Here is a 17662-nt window from a genome sequence, read left to right on the forward strand (position 1 = left end):
ACCATTGATATTTACTCCTCTTTCTCTAGTGCTAGCTCTCATTTACCCAATTACCGTTGCTCTTAAATAGTAGCACATCATACTTCCTATAAGCATGATCTCTCAGGTTTCTTTAATGTAAAAATGACTATAAGTGAGTGTAAATATCAAAGTTATCAATGAATTTACTGATTGGAAAACACTATTACAAACTTAAGACAAGCAAGGAAACAATAAATTACCAAGAAACAGATATGATTTTTAGGTTCAAAGAGAGTGATAATCTAAAATAACCAGTTGATTTAGAGAAATATAATCTTTTACTCTCATTTAAAATCACAGAAATTTCCAGAACCAAGAGCAAGGTAATTATTAAGTTACAACAGTGTTTCCTTGAAGATTTTAAAAGTTAATTGTTTAAAAAGAAAAGTTAAGCAAACTTTATGTCAGAGTAAAATTCCAAAGTTAAAAATCATCAATCACAATAAAATTATGAAAAGTTAGGTATGAAACCTAAAGTGGATTTAATTATATTTTTGATAATGTGTCATTCTGAAAAAGCTGAAAACATTACTCTAACACAAATGTAGAGTCAACATGTGCCAAAACTTTATTTAGCTATTACATAGGGAAACAGGATGTTAAATCTGGTTCCAGTGGCAGAAATACCCAAAATTACTAGTACTGATAAAAAAAAAATGTGTTCTCTCCAGTGGGCATAAAATATTTTCCAATTCATTTGGACTCACAAATATACAAACAAACACCAAACAAATAATCCCCAAAGATTATTCTTGAAGACAAGAGAAGGCTGGTCTCATTTTATCTTGACATGTGGGTGTAGTAGAAGGTGTTAATTAACCACAAAAGCCTCCTTGCTGAGGTGAGCTCATCTAGAGCCATATAGTGTTGAACAACTACGCACGCCAGGAAATTAAGTTCTGTGTAAATTTCATAAAGAATCTCATATTGCATTTTCAATAACCTCTATTATTCCAGATACAGTTTTTGAATTGTTCTTATTGGCTGTTTTATTCTGAGACCAAGAAATTCATCTCAACAGAGTTTACCAGTAGAATCTATAAATTTGGGTAGATTCTTCTCTCCTCAAGGTCCCGAAAATACAATGAGATTTCTGGGCTGCCAAGGAGTGACGTTATTTACAGCCTGTAAGCTCTGGAACACATATCAGACCAATTTTCTGGGTCTGTTTTATGGGCATTGGTTTCACCTGTGAAGTACAACCTTTATTCCTTCATGGTGAGCTTGTCAGAACTGATGAAATGAGATTTATTCTCATACAGTATGATACTTCCAGGTATGGTCTTGGTTGCATAATCAATTTATCTAACTGTGTCCTGGTAAAAAGGAGGACGGATTCTGGTACTGAACTGGTACAGTTAATTATCATTGCCATAAAAAAAGCTAGAAGACTCACAAAGTATTTGTTCCTGAATTCTGAAGCCTCAAGGAGAATAAATTACTATTTAGAAAATGTTTTATTTCAATTTGCAAAAGCAGAATCTACTAAATTGAGGGCTAGGGAGAGATCAAGAAAAAAGAAAAAAAGGTTTTCTCATCTACCCAATCAGAAAAAAAGAGCACTAAAAATATTATCAAAATTAGATTTCCCTCCTATTTGAATATTAGAAATTAGTTCAACAGTCCTGCTTTCATGAGAGGTCCTCTTCAGGACTAAAAAGAGTATTGATAATCCTGACTTGGTCTTTTAGTGTCTGACAGTTGTCTAAGTAGTGACATTTTAAGATTCATATCTTATACCCATAAGTGTGCATCTTGAAATATCAATAGTTAAAGGGTGCCTGGGTGGCTCAGTTGGTTAAACATCTGGCTCTTGATTTCACCTCAAGTCATGATCTCAGGGTCGTGAGATCCAGCCCCATGTCAGGCTCTGCTTTCAGTGTGGAGTCTGCTTGAGATTTTTTCTCTCCCTCTGCCTTTACCCTTCCTCCCACTCCCTCTCTTCCTCTCTCAAAATAAATAAATAAAATTAAATAAATATATATGAGAAATATCAATAGTTGGGCACCTGGGTGGCTCAGCTGGTTAAGCGTCTGCCTTCAGCTCAAGTCATGATCCCGGAGTCCTGGGATTGAGTCCTGCAACGGGCTCCCTGCTCCACGGGGAGCCTGCTTCTCCCTCTGCCTCTGCCTCTGCCTCTCTCTCTCTCTTTGTCTCTCATGAATAAATAAATAAAATCTTAAAAAAAAAGAAATATCAATAGTTGAGTATATGGTACAGTCTGAATTTGTTTTCTACTACTACTACTACCACTACTACTACTACTATACCCAAGTATAGCAGCTTAAAACAACTTCCACTTATTATCTTACAGTTCTGTAGATCAAAAGTCCTGGTGGGCTCCATTGGGTTCAATGGTCAGGGTCTCACAATTCTGAGGTCAAGGTTTGGCTGGGATGGGCTCTTAACTGGAGGCTCTAGGAAAGCATCCCACTTCCAAGCTCATGTAGGCTGTTGAGAGAATGTAGTTCCATGTAGTGGTAGGTCTGAGGTCTTCTTTTTTTTTTTTTAAGAGAATATTAAATCGTTTATTGATTACACATGATAATGGATGATACACAAGCTTTAATCCCATCTATAATTTTAACTGATACCATAATTCAATTTACAGATATTGCATAGGATGTGCCAACAATCATATTAATAACCAAATAAACCCCAGGACTTTGCTTGGGTGACCCTTTTAATGGTGAACTCCATCACAACCCATTAACTGTCAGTTCAACTACACCAAGGTTTGTGGAGACATTGGCTTCTGTTCCCAAGCAGGTTGCAAATAAATTTCGAATGGAACCTGGCATCACCTTGAAGGAATTCTAACTTCACATGGTTAGGGTAGTTTACTGTTCCAATTTTAGTGTATATGCTGCCGAAGCGAGCACATGTTAGGGTAGTTTACCAAGATGGCTTCAGAGTAGACTAACTTTACACAGTGCATTTTAAAAAAAGACACATTTATTCAGCATCATGATCAGACTATCACATTTAACAATCAACAGCATGGGTGCAAAAAAAAAAAAAAATCTACATTAAAACGCTTTGTTGGAATGCTTTACACTTTCCACAGAACAGAAACTAAAATAACCTGTTATACGATTAGTCACAAATACAGTCCCCGAGTTTTTTGCCCATACACATGAGTATTGTCTAAAACATGTCTTCTTTGTAGCAGCTAGGCCCTGCCACCACTGTGCTTGGCTGAGTTCACAAATCTGTTGTAACCTGTAGCTTCCCTGTCACTTCTCTGGCTCTCCTCTCCTGCTAAGCTTTGTTTCCTGGCAGTAATTAAAACCTTCTGCCACTTCCATAGCTACTGCTGCTGCTGGAACTGCCATAGTCAGCTTGGTTTCATGGTTTGGCAACGTATTGACCTCCACCACTTTGGAGCTTCTGCCTCCAAAGTTTCCTCCTTTCATGGGTCCAAAATTTGAGGATTGATTGTTGTAATTGCCAAAATCATTACAGCTTCTGCCACCTCCAAAGTTGCTTCCATCATTACCAAATCCGTTATAGCCATCCCCACTGCCACCACATCCACCGCCAAAGCCACTTCACCCACTGAAATTCCCTCCACAACTAAAATTGTCATTCCCACCAAAACCACCTCCACGACCTCTTTGGCTGGATGAAGTACTAACCATCTCTTGTTTGGGTAGGGCTTTCCTTATTTCACAGTTGTGGCCATTCACAGTTTGGGATTTTTGAATGACAATCTTGTCTACAGAGTCATGGTCATCAAATGTTACAAAAGCAAAACCTCTCTTTTTGTCATTGCCCCAGTTAGTCATGATCTCAATCACTTCAGTTTTCCCCATACTGTTCAAAATAATCTCTTAGATGATATTCTTCAGTGTCTTCTTTCATGCCACCAACAAAAATCTTTTTCACAGTTAAGTGGGCACCAGGTCTTTGAGAATCTTCTTGTGAGACAGCCCTCTTTAGTTCCACAACTCTTCCATCCACCTTGTGTGGCCTTGCATTCATGGCTGCATCCACCTCCTGCACAGTGGCATACATGACAAACCCAAAGCCTCTGCAGCACTTGGTGTTTGGGTATCTCATTACCACACAGTCTGTAAGTGTTCTGCATTGCTCAAAATGGCTCCTCAGACCCTCATCGGTTGTTTCAAAGCTCAAACCTCTGATGAAGAGCTTCCACAGCAGTTCAGGCTCTTTGGAAGACTCTGACTTAGATATGGCGGCAGTGGGAGAGGAGACTTTAATGATGCTTACCTGGCAGCATCCATGTGCAGAAAGGAGTAATCTAATGAATGTATCTCTGTCTGACGTTTTCTTGTTGGCTGTCAGCCAGGGCCCACTGTCTGCTCGTAGAGGCTGCCTGTATTCCTTCTCACCTCACCCCCTCCATCTTGAAACAGCAACCATGGATTGAATCCTTCTCACACTTTATCCCTGGCTTTCCATTCCACTACTAGCTGGAGAAAACTTTTTGCTTTTAAAGAGCACCTGTGATTCCATTAGGTCCAACTAGATATACTCTTTATTTTAGATCAACTGATTAGTAACCTTAATTACCTCTGCAAAATCCCATTTGTGGTGTAACAACATAATCACATGGCTCATCATAGTCACAGTCCTGAGGATTAAGAGAGAAACCTTGAAAGCTGGGGAGGTAGCAGCATTTTAGGATTCTGTCTACCAGGTAATACTTTTCACAAGGCTCTTAGACGGTCTTTCCAGCCTATAGTTTAGAGCAGAGTCTGCAAAGAAGAAAGAGGGGAAAGGAGAAGCTGCATGTTGATGATATACTGAATGAGGTTAATTTATTAATAACTAACAATATCAGAATGGAAAAGATCCTCTATTGGGGTGTCACTTATAACTATTTCATATGGATTTGATCAATGTTTCTCTTATGAAAAAGAACATATTATGGACAATGTGGGAATTGGCAATTCCACATAGAAATGTTCTGAGTGTTACAAATAAATTACTCCTTCGTGATTTCAGACTCAATACTTCATATCTACAAATGATATTTTCAGGTTACTTGGAGTCATTAAAAAAGTTAGTATGGGAGATATTTACATGTTTCACATTGTTCTTAAACTTCTCTCAAACACACAGAAAATGCTGATTTGAACTCCAGCCTCTTCTGCAAACCCCACAAAAGATGTTAAAAGAGAAAAAGCAGTTAAAGGCTACACTCCATTTTCTTTTTCTTTGAGTTCTTGCTATTCTGTCACACCAAATCATTATTTCCTTTTGAAAAACCATCCAGGTAATAACAACATCTGTTCTGGAATAGCTTCTTTGTTAAAAGAAAGAAATGTTGCCCCTCAGAACTCCTATTTAGTAGTCCTTTGTTCTCTTCTTTTCCTGTTTGTCTCTCATTTTTAATTCACAATTGTATTATCCCTCCACATCATCCACAGAGCACAACATGCCCTACATTAGAATAGAACAAATACTGTTGTATTATTTTCTCAGGCCTTTTAAAAGGTTTGAAATGCCCATATTTATTGAGAGCCCACATGGTAAGAGGTTCTACAAAAAAGGTGTCATATTTGTTTTCAAACATGATGCTATTTATTCTTCTCAGTAGGACAGTCAATAGTAAATTATTACTCAAACAATGCTGGGGAAATTCTACAAATCCACCTACAGAATTTTACCCTATATTTTTATGACTACTGCCAAGAATTCACTATGACGTTAGAGATCATGAAACAAAGCGACCCATGTGATGTAGAATCTGTAGCCTAGTAAAACAATGTGTGGCACTGGATTTGATCATTGTCTCTCCCAGGAAAGTATATTCTAAACCATTGTGCCTATGAGATTGTTTTTTCCAGATTTACACAATATAAACGTTAAAAGAGAAAATTTGATGTTTCATATTGATGTGATAATTCACTCTATCAGGGATTGGCAAACTTTTCTGTAAAGGGCTAGATGTTGAACATTTTTTAGGCTTTTCGAGTCATACAGTTTCCACCACAGCAGCTACTTGATTCTGTTGTCCCATGAACACAACCACAGAAAATATGCAAGCAAATGAGTGTAGCTGTGTTCTAAAAAAATCTCTTTATACTACATTTTTAATCTCATATAATTTTCACATGTCTCACATTACTTTTCTTTTGCTATTTTTCAACCATGACAAAATGTATAAACCGTTCTTAGCTTGCAGTTGTTAAGCCCTGCATTATATCATACATTAGGCAAACTCTAACATTTCTCAAGCTAGTACCTAGGAGTCGTGGGGACAGCTGCTGTCATGGAACACTACAGCCACACAACTCAACCTCTTCTTAGGGTTGATAAGAATAAACTATAGAAAGTCTGTCACCTCCATTTCTTGGGTCCTTTTCTCAAGGGAAAAAGTGGTATATGTTAGTAATTGCTGTTATTATATTTGTCACTCATTCCCGACTATTGTTAACACTTACTATGTACAAATTACTCTGATAGGTATATTGGGTGCCTGACATTACGGGTATGCATATATCAAAAAGGAATAAAGGAAGAACAAATAAAGACAGAACCAGACATAATAAACTAAGAGACCATGCAACTAACAGGAAGGCAAGAGCTCATATATTTGGGGATGGTGAGTGGACTTTTTTAAGGAAGGCTATCAGATGGAGGAACAATTTTGATCTGGCTTATAAGAGAGGTACACTATCAATATTAAATACTGAAAAAGGACATTCTAATTGTAATTTAGCTAAAGAAGTTACATTAAAAGCCCTGTGCACAAGTCCAAATCACCTCTTTTCTTAACAAGTGATACTTATTCACTAATAATCTATGAACTCAAATATTAGAAAGCACAAAGAAAAATACTTTAGGCACCCTAAAAGCCCTGAAAGTTTCGTATACTTACAAAAATCACCAGTATTTACTAATTATTAAACCCAGAAAAATCCATCTACCTCTCCACTCAATTCAATCCAGTGTCTAAACCAATGAATTTCCATTTTGTGTCTGTCTGTATAAACCTGCATAATACCGTGTTTTGATTTGTGCTGTGAACTTAGTATGTAAATAGTACTAGCTATATGGAGATGTTTGTACTAAACAACAACAATAAGCTAGGTGCTGTGTAAATAGATAAGATTTTCTTTTTTGTATGTTGTATATTTGATGTTGCTTTATGCATTAGATGTTATTCCATTAAATGCTCACAAAAAAAAAAAACAATGGAGTATGATATCACATTTTTTTTCACTGACTTACAGGAAAATTTCAGAGATACTTAAACACTGAAGAATTTATTTCAGATTATTGTTACAACACATTTACTTTAAAATCCTAGCATTTACTTTATTTTTTTTTTAAGTTTTTTTTTTTTTATTTATTTGACAGAGAGAGACACAGTGAGAGAGGGAACACAAGCAGGGGGAGTGGGAGCAGGAGAAGCAGGCTCACCGCTGAGCAGGGAGCCCAATATGAGGCTCGATCCCAGGACCCTGGAATCATGACCTGAGCCGAAGGCAGACGCTTAAGAACCGAGCCACCCAGGTGCCCCCCTAGCATTTACTTTAAAAATCCCTCATGGGTGCCTGGGTGGCTCAGTTGGTTGAGCAACTGCCTTCAGCTCAGGTCATGATCCTGGAGTCCCGGGATCGAGTCCCGCATCCGGCTCCCTGCTCAGCGGGGAGTCTGCTTCTCTCTCTGACCCTCCCCCCTCTCATGTGCTCTCTCTCTCCTCTCATCCTCTCTCTCAAGTGAATAAATAAAATCTTTAAAAAAAAAAAAAATCCCTCTTTATACATGGGTGCCTGGGTGGCTCAGTCGTTAAGTGTCTGCCTTCGGCTCAGGTCATGATCCAGGGTCCTGGGATCGAGTCCCACATCAGGCTCCCTGCTCCACAGAAAGCCTGCTTCTCCCTCTCCCACTCCCCCTGCTTGTGTTCCCTCTCTCGCTGTGTCTCTCTCTGTCAAATAAATAAAATCTTTAAAAAAAAAAATCCCTCTTTATACACATATTCTCAAGATTTGCTTACATTTCTACCTACATTTTTCTCTAAATTAGAGAAGCCAGCTAACCTTTGAAAAAAATCTGATCAAAACCAGTCACCCTCTGTTATCCAACTGTTGGTAAGAATATTAATTTCCTGTGAGCACTGCATTAGCTGCAAACAATTTCTCATATGATGTACTTTAATTAACATAAAGTTTGAAATATTTCCTAATTGCCCTTGTGATTTCTCTTTTCACCCATGAACTACTTAGAAATGTGTTAATTTCAAAGTATTTAAGATTTTCTCTCAATATCTAATTGTTACTAATTTCTAGTTTTATTCCATTACATTTAGAGAATATACTCAGTATGATTTTATTACTCTTAAATATACTGAGTTTATTTCATAGCTCCATGTATGGCCTATACTGGTGAACATATCATGCAGTTTTAGGGTATACTGGGCTATAAGTGTTAATTAGGTTTTAATGGTTTACTGTGTTGTACAGATCATCTGTTTATTTTTTGCCTAGTTAATTAGAATTAAATATAATGCATCTCCCTTTTTTTTTTTTGCTCCAGTCAAGTTCTTATAGGTATCATGTTAAAAAAAAAAAAAAAAAGGAAGAAAAGCAATACAAGAGAGCAATAACTAACTTTAGAAAGAGTTGAGTTTTTTTTTTTTTAACTTTTTTAGAAGGCGTTTAGAATAAAAAGGAAAAAAGGAATGATTCATACATTTGATGAAAAGTGGCATTTTGGTTTTGTGGTTTGGTTTTTTGGTAAAGAGCAGGCAGCTGCTGGAGTGTTTCTTAACTGAAAAAACCTCTATGATCAAAGACATCAAAGATAGCCATCTCTGTGTTCTCAACCACACCACTCCCCATCTACAGCCAGCCAAATTGTCAAGTTGAAAGAGGACAGTTAAAAAAAGAGGGTGAGGATGGAAACAGTTGCACAGAATCAGAGGATTGGGTACGAACTTCCTCACTCTTTTTTCGCTCTCAAGACTGAATCAAGCAGTGGTTGATCATCCCTCTCTCTGCCCTGTCAAGAATAAGCACATTACGTTGGATGGCTCTGTGTGCTTAATGGAAGTTTTGGCTGAATCATCCTCATCCTCATGAGCTACCCCTGTGAGTGACATGGCAGGGGGTTGATGAAGTAATCTTACTGCCCTGTGTCACTTTTAAATGATTCAGTCTCTTTCAAGTACATGTTCAGTTTTTCAGATTCCTATCTCCATAACGTGGCCTCTGGGCATATAGGGGCTTATGTGAACTCATGGAGGAAAGTGATAATGGTGCCAGAGATCCGCATATGCTATCTTCTGAATCTTGCTGGGCCTGGAGGATCCCTGTACTTGTTACCATTATGATGCAACTGATGCTTACTACATTTGAGTCATCCTCGTACACTAATGCTCTTTGTCCTGACCCCAGGCCAGCCTATATTAGGCCCCTAGCTCCCTTAACACCTTCTAAAAGTTCCGGCTAAGGAATATGCATGAGGGCAGGAGCACTGTGTTGAGCTCGCTCATCTCTCCAATCCTTTTCACCATTGCACCACATTGGTATGTCACCAAGCTGGCTCTTGCTAGAGGCCTCAGGATATAGGTCACATCTTTAGTGTTCTCAGGTTATCCTGTACTTATCTGAGTGTTTCTAATAAATTCTACTTCTGGAATTTCCACCTTTGAAGTGGGGAGATGAGGACACACAGATCTGACCTTCCTCTGCCGCTAAGTTTTCCTTTCTCACTCCCCTAGGCTGAAAAGCTGTTTTCTACATCCCTTTCCTCTCTGCTAACACTTCAATTTAGTCACAGCCTTTTTCTTCAAGGAACACTTAGCCTGTTGACTTAGCATTAATGGCAGGTGCTGTTTCTCTACTCAGTGGAAGAAACTGTAAGATCTGGGCATATCAGCATGTGTTCAAAATGCAAGATGCTGCATCACCAGGATCTGAAGATGCCTAACTGTAAAAATGCATTGGTGCATTATGTCAAATACAGTATTTCTATGATGGATGTCTAAAAGTTTCCAACATCTGGGAACTTACTTGCTTTTTAAAGCAGGGTGAAAATATTTGTGGGGAGACCATACAGTTGATTCTTTCTTTTCCTCCTAAATCATGAATGAGGTTATGGATTATATGAGAAGGAGAACTTTTTTTATATAGACAAAAAGATACACATTGTGTGTGTGTGTGTGTGTGTGTATCTTTTTCTGTATATATCAATCTTTTTTGTATATATATCACTTTTGTATATACACATACACACACACATATACATACACAAATATATATATATATATATATATATATCAATACCCCTCAAAGAGTCAAATTATACAGGAATACTTATATCAGACCAAACAGACTTTATTTTTTTTTTAAAGATTTTATTTTATTTATTTGTCAGAGAGAGATAGAGAGAGAGCACAAGCAGGGGGGGTGGTAGGCAGAGGGAGAAGCAGGCTCCCTGTTGAGCAAGGAGCCCAATGTGGAACTCCATCCCAGGACCCTGGGATCATGACCTGAGCTGAAGGCAGATGCTTAACCGAATGAGCCACCCAGGTGTCCCTAAAATAGACTTTAAAGTAAAGACCACACCAAGAGACAAAGGAGGACACAACATAATCATAAAGGGGACATAACAACTGTAAATATTTATGCACCCAACCTGGGAGTACCTAAATACATAAAGCAATTATCAACAGACATAAAGGAAGAAATTGACAGTAATACAATAACAGTAGAGGACTTTAACACCCCGCTTACATCAATGGATAGATCATCTGAACAGAAGATCAACAAGCAAACTGCGGCTTTGAATGACACATTGGACCAGATGGATCTAACAAATATATTCAGAACATTCCATCCAAAAGTAGCAAAATACATATTCTTTTTGAGGGCACATGGAACATTCTCTCAAGTAGATCACATGTTAGGGCACAAATCAAGTATCAATAAATTCAAAAAGACTGAAATCATATCATATGTCTTTCTGACCACAATGGTATGAAACAAGAAATGAATCATAAGAAAATATGGAAAGAACACAAATACATGGAGGTTAAATAACATGGTATTAAACAATAAATGGACCAACCAAGAAATCAAAAAATACTTGGAGACAAATGAAAATGAAAACACAAAGTTTCAAAATCTCTAGAATGCAGCAAGAACTGTTCTAAGAGGGAAATTTATAGGAATACAGTCCTACCTCAAGAAGCAAAAAAAACAAAACAAAACAGGGGCACCTGGGTGGCTCAGTCATTAAGCGTCTGCCTTCGGCTCGGGTCATGATCCCAGGGTCCTGGGATCGAGCCCCACATCGGGGTCCCTGCTCTGCGGGAAGCCTGCTTCTCCCTCTCCCACTCCCCCTGCTTGTGTTCCCTCTCTCACTGTGTCTCTCTCTGTCAAATAGATAAAATCTTAAAAAAAAAAAAACAAAACCAAAACCACAAACAATCTAACTTTACACCTAAAGGAACTAGAAAAAGAAAAAGAAACAAAGCTGAAAGCCAGTAGAAGGAAGGAAATAATAGAGATTAGAGCAGAAATAAATGAAATAAAGACAAAAATAAAACAAATAAACCAAAAAACCAACAAGAGAATAGAGCAATGAAACAAGAGCTGGTTCTTTGAAAAGATCAATAAAAGTGATAAACCTATAACCACACTCATAAAGAAAAAAAGTGAGAGGACTCAAATAAATAAAATCAGAAATGAAGGAGGAGAAATAACAACCAATGCCACAGAAATACAAACAATCATAAGAGAATATTATGAAACATTATATGCCAACAAAATGGATAACCTAGAAGAAATGGATAAATTCCTAGAAACACATAACCTCCTAAAACTGAATCAGGAAGAAATAGAAAATTTGAACAGACTGATTACTAGCAATTAAATTGAATCAGTAATCAAAAATTCACAACAAACAAAAGTTCAGGACCAAATGGCTTCACAGGGGAATTCTATCAAACAATTAAAGAAGAGTTAATACCTATTCTCAAACTATTCCAAAAAATAGAAGAGGAAGGAAAACTTCCATATTCAGTCATTGAGGACAGCGTTTCCCTGATACCAAAACCAGATAAAGACACCACAAAAAAAGAAAATTGTAGGCCAATATTGCTGATGAAGATAGATGCCAAAAATCCTCAAAAAAATATTAGCAAACTGAATCCAATAATACATTAAAAAAATCATTCAACATGATCAAGTGGGATTTATTACTGGGTGGTTCAATATACACAAATCAATTAACATGATATATTACTTTAACAAGTGAAAGTAAAAAAAGACCCATATGATCATCTCAATCGACACAGAAAAAGCATTTGACAAAGTACAACATCCATTCATGATAAAATTCTCAACAAAGTAGTTGTAGAGGGGACATACCTTAACATAATAAAGGCCATATATGAAAAAGCCACAGCTAATGCCATACTCAAAGGTAAAAAAACTGAGTTTTTCCTCTAAGACCAGGAACAAGACAAGGATGTCCACTCTCACCACTTTTACTCAAAGTAGTACTGGGAATCCTAGCCACAGCAATTAGACAAGAAAAGGAAATAAAAGGCATCCAAATTTGTTAGGAAGAAGTAAATTTTTCACTTTTTGCAGATGACAATACTATATATAGAAAACCCTAAAAATATTATATACAATAGAAAAATCACACTCATTCCCATTTATTCATTCACTTAAAAAATATTCAAAACCTATGATTTGCAAGAAAATTTACATTTTTAAAATTTTTTACCTGGAAAGAAAACTGTCACCAGCCAATTAGTGGGTTACCCCTGTACCATCTCCCATTAGTTGGAGCAGAACACCTGGACTTAGGAAACCCAAGAAAATTAGAGGAGAGCCCATGCTTGGTTTGCTTTGGGCAATGGTGTTCCTGTAGCTTCTTCCTGCTTAGGCTCTTTCTGCTATAGAGGAGAGTGGTTCCTCAGTGTGAGCCAGGGGACAGGCCCATAGGTTCTCTCCCGGCACTGTTCAAAGTGCTGGAGAGAGCAGTGTAAAAAGCAATTAGCACCTTCACCCTTATGGAGCTTTCCTGTAAGCCAAGGAAATGTACACTAACAAGCATATAGGGGTAAAAATGATATCCTCAGAACTTCATTACTATGGGAACCATGTAGAGATGATTTCCAAGGCAACATTATTATATTGCCTTATAGGTGACACCGTGATCCTTATAGTGGAGTTAAATTGCTATTAAAAAATATTTGTTGATCTTTTATCTTAGTGGGAATGAAGACGTTATAATGTCTTTCCTGACCACTGTAATGATTATAAAGTCATTTCCTGCCTCCAGACGAAAAGGCTGGCACATGTTTTCCTAAGTGTTTTTACATTATTTTTTTTTAAGATTTTATTTATTTATTTGAGAGAGAGAGAGAGAGAGTGAGAGAGAGCACGAGTGGGGTTGGAGAGGGAGAAGCCGGCTCCCCGCTGAACAGGGAGCCCGATGCGGGGCTCTATCCCAGAACCCCGGGATAATGACCTGAGCCAATAGCAGATGCTTAACCAATGGAGCCACCCAGGCGCCCCATTTTTACATTCATTTTGATGAAGCACACCCTACTATGAGAATAATAAGTGCTTGCTAAATACTAGTTTTGATTATTTGTGCAATGACATATGCGAGGTGATGTGAACCAAATAGTAACAGATTTAAGGGTTGAAAGCTTAAAATATTACTGAGAATTGGGAAGTCAGTAAAAGTTAATGAGATTGGAAGGAAAAATAATGACATAGATTTCAAAAGCTAGAGGTCTATGTTATTCAAAAGATAATGACATATTAGTCATGAGAAAAGTATGAAAACAGTGATGAACTCTGATTTCAACTTGTGAATTTTTACAATTTAAATATCCAATATATTAAGTAATTTAAATTATTGTAGGTGTGGATGTAAAATTGGGATAACTATTGGTGTAGATTTGGGTGTTATTAAAAACAGAGGCTAGGCGACGTCATAAAAGCAGATGAGTTTCCTCAAAAAGTTTGTATGAAACTGAAGAATATGGGTCCAGCATTACTACTGAACTCATAAATGGGAAAAATAAAGTCAGCAAAGATATTTTCACTCATTTGGAAGTAATTCTTTAACTGCCTGCCAAACAAGGTTGAAGTGCTAAAAAGAAATCCAACCAAGAAATATATAGCAATGAAAATTTATCAGAAATGACATACTTCTGAACTTGTCTAAACACTTCTGAACATTAGTAGAAGTAGGTAAAAAGGACAGCATCATTTTACTCTTCAAAAAACCTGCTTTGGCAAGCTAGCAATTTACCTTTGCTCTCTGTTGGGTATATGTGAAACCCTCAAGGCTGTGTGCTGAGTATTTGTTCAGTTACACATTTTTAAAATTATCATTTATAAAATAAACTTGGCCTTTTATATGATATACACATCCCACCTTTAAATTCAAAGTTGCCCCTGAGTTTCAAATTTCATTCTTCAGTTTTGTAATCACAAATGTCCCCTTAAATTGGGTCCACGTTGTCTTTCAGATTGAGAAATCCGTTCAGTGACTGCATATTAGGTCAAGCAGCTTCCACAATCAGGAATGTTTGTGCATCTGCATTTTATCTATCCAAATTTACATCTATTGAGGGCTCTTTCTTTAACAAAGCCTTACAGAGATTTCCTCCTAGTCAGAACTTCCGGAGTTTGCTTTCTGAGCACCTGTTGCAGTGCTGTCCTTTTCTGTGGGCATGTCTTATCACACCCAGGAAAAGGAGCAAGCTGCTAGAAGACAAGAAACTTGTTTATTCTTTATGTTTTTACTTTGTCAATTCAATAAATGCATGATGGACCTTATGCCCACTAAACTCTGTGCTAAGCACTGGGGTTAGCGACATCCTTAAGGAGTTCTGTCTACAGTCAGGAATCTCACAATTATTTGGTATATCCCCCAGTTTCTGTCTCAGGAGAGACAAATGATGGGCAGTAGCAGAATTTTTTTTTTTTTTACTATGGCTTAACCAAGAGGTTCTCATATTTTGAAAGGAGAGTACTTTACACTTGGGCCGTACACATGGAGGCGCAGGGTGAGAGGAGATGGGAACACTAGGAATCAATATATATATATTTTTTAAGATTTTATTTATTTATTTGACAGAGAGAGGCACAGCGAGAGAGGGCACACAAGCAGGGGGAGTGGGAGAGGGAGAAGCAGGCTTCCCGCTGAGCAGGGAGCCCGATGCGGGGCTCGATCCCAGGGCCCTGGGACCGCGACCTGAGCCCAAGGCAGACGCTTAACGACTGAGCCACCCAGGCGCCCTGGAATCAATATTTTTAACATGTACAACAAGTCACTATGCTGCTCAGAGAGGTGTGAAGTCCTCTGTCACTGATAAAGACCAAATCCTAGAAATGTCACAGAATTATTAAATTCCATAATTATAGCCTTATCTAAAAGATAGATATTTATCTTTTATCTCTGCTTTTGCAAGATTTTATTAACATAATTAGTGGCCAATGATTAATTAAACATTTTGAATTTGCATTTTAAATATTGGCTCTGCACCTTAATCTGGGAGTTTGGGCATGAAATCTTAACCTCTCTGAGAGTCAAAATGGCGATTAGAATAGGAATGCTTCAAGACTTTTGTCAAGATAGTATTTGGATCTTGACATTATTTATTGGTGCAAATCATTACAATAAACATTTATCAAATAACAAATAGTGCATTTTGTTTAGGTCAGGATATTACTTTCATTAATATATTTTTATTAAATATCTAAATAGTAAATATAAATGAATAAGTAAACAAAAGTAAATAATACATGTATCATAGTAAATGTATAATACTACTATAACACTAAAACATATACATAAAATTAAATTAATAAATAAAACTAAATGGATAATACTAAATAGTAAATGTATACTACTGATAATGTAGAAATACCACACCCTGCAAATATCCCTCCCACTCACCACCCAGCTTTTGTTTTCAAAGATTTTTATTTATTTATTTATTTATTTATTTATTTATTTATTTATTTATTGTGGGAGAGAGTGCTTCAGCAGGGGGAGGGGCGGAGAGAGAGGGAGAGAGAGATTCTTAAGGAGGTTCATAGCCAGCATGGAGCCTGATGTGGGGCTCTATCTCAGGACCCTGAAATCATGACCTGAGCAGAAATCAAGAGTCCAGCGCTTAACTGACTGAGCCACCCAGACACCCCCCAGCTGTTGTTTTAATAGCTCCTCAATCTCTCCCCATTCAGTATCCAAAACTCAAAAGTACTAGGTAGTTAATATCATCTCCTGTGAGCTTTTACACAAGAAAGTTGGCTTTAGTAAACTTAAATAATATGACAAAAATGAACGGCATTTTGATATATTCTTTTAAAAAATGATTTATCCATTCATCCTTTTTTTTTTTTTTTTTAAGATTTTATTTATTTATTTGAGAGAGAGAGAGAGCACACAGAGGGATAGTGAGAGGGAGAAGCTGACTTCCCAGTGAGCAGAGAGCCCGCTGCAGGATGGGATTCCAGGATCCTGAGACCATGACCTGAGCGGAAGGCAGAGGCTTAACTGACTGAGTCACCCAGGCGACCCCCATTCTTCACCCTTTCTTAAAGGATTCCAATATATACAGTTGATGTGGGAAACAAAGGCAGAAGGAAATGTAGATAAAATTAAATGTCCTTATAACCTGCAGCCAAGTACTTGAGACAGGCAGAGTATAATGTTCCTCCAGAAAACTCTTAATGTTAATGCCTTGCTAGAGGGAAAAACAACTTTAGCTTAACAATAGAAGTCCTCCAGGGACGCCGGGGTGGCTCAGTTGGTTAAGCGACTGCCTTCGGCTCAGGTCATGATCCTGGAGTCCCGGGATCGAGTCCCGCATCAGGCTCCCTGCTCGGCAGGGAGTCTGCTTCTCCCTCTGACCCTCCTCCCTCTCATGCTCTCTGTCTCTCATTCTCTCTCTCTCAAATAAATAAATAAAATCTTTAAAAAAAAAAAAAAAAAAACAATAGAAGTCCTCCAGTATCCTGGGAGTCTTCTTTAGCATACGAAAATCCTTTTTGGAACTTCCCTTATCTTTTTACTTCCCCCAACCCCAAAGTATATAATCGGTTGCTCCTCACAATCCTGGGGTAGGAGCTCTTTCTGCCCATGGGTCCTGTCCCTGTGCTTTAATAAAACCACCTTTTTGCACTGAAGAAGTCTCAAGAATTCTTTCTTGGCCATCTGCTCCAGACCTCACCAACATTCCAAAACACATCAATAATTACAACTTTTTTAGAGATTGAGCAAGTAGGGTATTATCAACTTTATGTCGACAATTTTGAAAACTTATATAAAATGATTAAATTAAGAATTTACATGAAAAGGATAAATATACTCAAGGAGAAATGAAGAAGCTTAAGATCTTTGGGCCACAGTGACCTCATAAGATAAGGCAAACTCAAGAGCCCCCAGGCTTCAGTTTCAAGGAAGCCCCCTAAGTGATATACCCTGTCTTTCTGTAACTGAATGTGTTAGTGCCAAAGTCTTGCATTTAAGTTACTGACAAAAGTGAATACAGGTTACTTGTGGTAATAAAAATACATTATAAAATAAGTGATAATCTAAAACATCACATTTAGGTACGAATAGGGCCATAAGATGATACTAAATCTAATTCTTATCTTTTCTTAGCCAAGATTTTACTTAA

Source organism: Phoca vitulina, unplaced genomic scaffold, assembly GCF_004348235.1.
Source record: "Phoca vitulina isolate PV1807 unplaced genomic scaffold, GSC_HSeal_1.0 scaffold1, whole genome shotgun sequence".
Taxonomy (NCBI): Eukaryota; Metazoa; Chordata; class Mammalia; order Carnivora; family Phocidae; genus Phoca; species Phoca vitulina.